Genomic DNA, 5,577 nt, shown 5'->3' with positions numbered 1-5,577 from the left:
GGATTTAAATCTCCCCTTTGTTTTCTGTTATGAGGCCAGAACGTTTAGTAAAAGCACTGTTTGCATATGGTAGACTCGCAGTATACCATTCACTAAACACAGTTACAGCAGTCACCAAAAGTATCTTTTTTTTTTTAGTATATAAATAAAGTCACAGTTTTTTTTCAGTGAGTACCAAATAGTTTATAAACCTAGGAGGCCGATTTGACTGCCCCGACAAGGACAAAGATGCTTTGGCCGATCCTGGTGCTACCACCTTGTTCTAATTTGTTTGATTTTTCAGACTTGTTTTTCCCTACTGGAGTAAGAATAAAGAGTGCAAGAGTGGCATGAAAAATCTATCATTGCTTAAGTGTGCAGAAGGAGCAAGAACTAGTCTTGTACAATTAAGACTTAAAGTTCCTCACAGTTCTTTCATAATGTATCTCTATAAATACAAAGCTCTTTGAAGCTTTTTTGTATATAATACCATTTAACAATCTTTTAATTTTTATCAAAGTCCTTTAGATTTACTGATAGCACTCATTACAATACACCCAACTTTATCACTGAAGCCAAATACTACAGTCCATGTGAATTTTGGCTGGAGTTTCACCCAAGTAATATATGAAAGAGGGTTGCAGAATCTGATATAGAAGTAACTGCATATTTGCTATGAATTTTGCAACAAAGAAAAATTTATGATCAGACACACTGGAATAAGTCTGAAGTGTATTATCTTTCTTAGGTTTACTCTGAAACCTCCTTTATCTCATACAAAGTCAGTTACCTGTTACAAGATAACAGCAGCATTTTTAAAGAGTGGTGGCGCTAACAATTATAAGCAACTTCACAGTTGTGTTTGTGGTGAGCAGCTGGGTTCTGTAAGCCAAAAGAGACTGTCAGATCTGACAGCTTGAACAGCCACGGAGCATCATCTTGCTAAATTTTATTTTTGTAGAATTTAGGACAATCTCTAGTATTAATTGCAATAGCTCCATTTTTAGAATAGACAAATGCAAAACAGTCCTCTATTTCTAGCTATCTGTATCATGTTTGGTTACAAATCAATGCGATTTACTCTGTTAATCCTTCATTAATAGCATTTTGTTAGAAATGAGCTCTACAGGATGTTAATTTCAATACAGTGATAAAAATGCCTAAAAGGTATTTCTTGGCTTGCACAAGAGGAATTGGAAGAAAAAAAGAAAGAGAGGCCTGTTTCTCACTTATTTTATCTGCTGCAATTGTTATATCTGTTCAAAATAAACTTAGGATAATGACATTTTAATTCAGTGGCCAGCTAGGGGTAAGAAAAATTCTGGGCATTTTTATTTCAAGTTGATCTTAAAGCAGTCCATTCAATTTGAAACAAAACATACTGATCTCAGGTAATCTAACCTTCAGAAGTCGTTAACTTTAAAATAAAAGGAAGTCCATGCTACTTCTGAAGTTTTAAATGACAACTTCACCCCCAACCCACTAGAATTTCTGGAATAAAACCACACAGAAACACATACACAATTTCTTACTGTTTTCTCCTCCTTGTGCAGATTAAACTATTCACTGAATTTGACCCTAGCTGGAGTATCATTTTGCTTCCACAGAAACTGACTCCCTTAACAGAAGATTTTTAAGAAAACAGAATAAAATTTGTCTGGCTCTAGTGTAAATGGCTTGATGGTTTTTAGCAAGTGCATTTACCCTTCACAGGACTAAATTACTGGAGTGCATGCATTAGAATAGAGCACACAAAGCAGAAGAAAATAGGGAATCAGGGCAGAGACTAATTTTAAAGCTAATTTAGCATAATGAAGACCAGAAAGAAAGTATGGAGGAAAAAAATTCAGTGAGTTTTTACAGTCAACTATTATAGATTTAATAAAACTAGACTAGTATACATACTCTGCTTCATAAAGGCAAAACTGAAAGTGGCCTCCAAAGAACAGAAATAATATAAATTATGACAGTGAATTTCCCTAGAACATCCAAACTATTATGCAAAATCATCATCCATATAGTTTTATTTCTTACTGTTCTATTAGGGCTAATACAAATAATTATATTTGCAACAGAGACATTGGTCTAGAAATGGATGGCAGAAGGCAGACCTTCCATTACAGACCATAAAGAGTTCTGCATGAGCAGAACCTTATTTCTCTCAAAAGGCAACAAGGGAATTCAGACATCTCGGTGAAGAGGGTTATTTGTTTACAAGTGTTTCTCAGATGAACATATGTTGAGACCACAGACCTCAAGATGAAGAGGTCTGTGGATGAACACTTTAAAATGATTTCATTTCTACTCTTCAGTGGAACTTTGATGATGCAGAACACTCAAGAGTTTAATAACACAACATAAAGCAGTTTTCTGTCTGGTGCTTAAGACTTAATTATTAATCAAAGTGACTATACTGCTTCTTCTAGCTACAATCACTTGAAAGTAATTTTTGATTCTTTGACCTCTGTGTTTTACCCTAGCTATTGAATTTTGATGTTGCAATGTTTCATGGAAATGCGTTCTTCTTTTCCTTGTTGATGACCTATCTTTCTCCATTCCAAAAATATGGAAAGCTTAAGATAGGATTATCTTCAGAATATTTTAATTTTAATTTAATAAATACCCGATATTAATGCAACATAAGATTACGCCAAGACCGACCACTGGTTTGAAAGGAACGCATGGCTTCAGAAAAACATTTCCGAGCACCGAAAGGGGGCACAAGGCATTAAGAATGAACAGAAATGAAAGTCTGTTTTATACAAGGCTGTATGAAAGGGAAACGCGAAAGGCTGGCAAGATGGAATAATTTCCTTGGCTTTCTTCCATTCAAACATTTTCATTGTTGTAATAGGATCTTTGCTGAAAATCTGCAATGCTTTATTTTACTATGAGCCCTATCAATGTCTCTAACCAACTTCTAGTCACTTGTCCCAGTGAAGGACTATGGCCCCTATTAGATTTTTGAACACTTGCAGTTCAACTTCTCAAAGGAAAGAGTAAGCATTCATCACTTGACAGGATTACAGCATGGTGGCTGTCATGATTACTTTGCCTGAGGCTGACCTTGGGAATTTATCTTGTTTGTAAAACAAGAAGGGGGACAGGAAATAAGCTCAGCACCCATTATGAACAGACAGAACACAAAAGTTAGGGGCTATCTGTGGGAGACACAGACTTGTGAACAACAACGCTTTAATCTTCAAACTGTAAGAACTGATTTGTTTCAACACACAGTTGTATGGGTGGTGCCAATCTGCCTTGTGATCTCACTGTGCCCAATGTTTTGTTTTCTCAGGGTTCTTGCATGAAAACCAAATTGTGTGACATATTTGAATAAATCTCTGTTAACTAGCCACTTAGGAGAGTGTATTTCCAGCCAAAGCTGAAAGGACGCACCACATTCACAGGGTAGTGTGGAAGGATGCAGGTGAGACTAAAGACAAACTGCTCTGTGTGCAACAGAACTATTAATGGCTGCTCTTCTATGGTAGCCACGCTTTGTCTCTTAAACTTGCTCCCTTCCTTTCAAGGTAACACTTAATCTAAGTCCCCTTTAATATTTTAATCAGGTAATAGACAGCATAGAGATAATCTGGAGCGACCAACAGTCAGACAAACAAGATTACAGCTGGCAAATTAGCCCCAACAAATCACAAGCAGCAGTTGAATTGTGCTGCTTTTCCTGATGCTGAGAGCACAAGTCTCTCAGCTTTCTACTCTGGCAAGGCATCAATTTTAATAAGTTTCCAGGAATTAAATTTGAAGATCAACAAACAGGTTTAAATCATTATCAGTGTGGGAACTGATAGATGGACAGTAGATTAAATCACATATTGCATAACTGACTTGCTGTGTTGCAATAAACCTTATTCCTCGACAGAGTGAGACAGAGCTGCAAATGAGCCCTCTGGCCAAAGCAAAAGGGAGAGATGGCAGTGCATCAACACACTGATACTCTACAGGAGTGAGAGTGCTAGCTAGTGTAACTTCTGATGGCCCATAGGACCAAAACAATGTGGCAAAGTTGGTTTGTGAGCACGACTGTCCTCTTTGGGGTGCTCTGACTGCATCACTATCCTCACCTGTCAGAGAACTGTAATTCAGCTGTGTCTTCTGCTAGATACAGTAGTACTACAAGGTCTACTATTTTTTTTTTTTTTAAATGAGGCATTGTAGTCAATCTGCAACTCTATACTGCAGTGTAAATGTGCATTTCTGATAACAATATCTGGAAGAAAAAACACAACCTGAAAATCAGTATTTGCCCCAGGTAAATATGGGAATCCCAGATACCAAGCAGTATAAAAAGGCAGAAAGAAATGGGCTTTGCCCTAAAATACTTGCTGGTATTTTTGCCTCATGTTTGTAGATAAAGGTACAAGGAGGTACAATTCGCTGAGGCACATAGCAATTTGGTGGCAGACAACAGCCAGAGCATTGGAGAACCCTACTCACTGCACGCTGCTACATCTAGAGTACTGTTGTCAGCAACCAATATTAAAAATAACCATGCTGCAGTAAAATACTGTTTAACTAATCAATCAGGACAAGTGACATTAATAAACACTGTAGACTGCACCCAATATTGTGGGTCACCACACAATATTTGTGTTCAATAAAATAATAAAAAGGTTTAGCAAGTTGCCATCATGCCGTAGGCACATCCTTCTCCACACAGCATTCACCATGCATCATGCAGCACCATTCCCTAGCAACACAAAGCATTATTATTAGCAACTTAAGTCCCAAGGTTATTAGTGAGCTATGAATTCACAATACTCAGAAGATAAAAACCTCTAATACTTTTATTGCTTTCATTCACCAGCTGGTGTGTTAATCTTAATATGTTGTCTCATTAAAAATCATTACATTAATTCTGTATATGATTAGAATCTGCAAAGCCTGTTGCACATTGCCCTAAAAAAACTAAGTCAGCTTCCTATAGTCTCTCAGAGTGCTTTCAGCTTTATGTTAAAGCCTTTAGCCTTTTCTGAGGAAGGAATAAATGAAGGAATAGCCTTACACACCAGAGTTTTCCCTTAAGGTAGAAACAAAGCCCATGAAAACAAAGGTCTAAGCAATTAAAGTGGGCTGTGTGCTGAAACTGGCTTTGTGCAGTTGCAGGTGGAAGACAGGCAGACCGCCTAAGTTTTAGCTTTAACCACTGGGCTCTGAGCTCGCAGCAGAGTGAGGCATTTCCCCCCTGCTTTCCCCAGCACAGTGGAGCCTCAACCTTATTCTCAGAAATGCTTGTTGTTGGCTGGTATTTGTTACCTGGGACCCACACGTCCACTAGGAGGTTTTTTTAGAAGTTCATGAATTGCATTTAAAAAATGTAAAAGCAGTGCTGTAGAATAAAATCCTCCAGTCCTTGAAAGCACAGCTGAGGATTGCACCCATCTGCTCCACAAGTAAATTAGGGTAAGGGAAGGCCTTCAGCATTGTTGTGCTTTATGTTTTGCTGGGTCAGCTCCAAGCCAGGTCCCTCCTCCTAGATGAAACTTCTGCTTCATACTGTTTTGTTCTTCACCTTCCTTATCAGCCTGTTTCTGCTCTTATGTAAAGTACTTCTGAATGAATTTACAGGGGCCCAGG

Source organism: Charadrius vociferus, unplaced genomic scaffold, assembly GCF_000708025.1.
Source record: "Charadrius vociferus isolate BGI_N301 unplaced genomic scaffold, ASM70802v2 scaffold340, whole genome shotgun sequence".
Lineage (NCBI taxonomy): Eukaryota > Metazoa > Chordata > Aves > Charadriiformes > Charadriidae > Charadrius > Charadrius vociferus.
The sequence above is the reverse complement of the archived record's forward strand: the minus strand, read 5'-3'. Positions refer to the sequence as shown.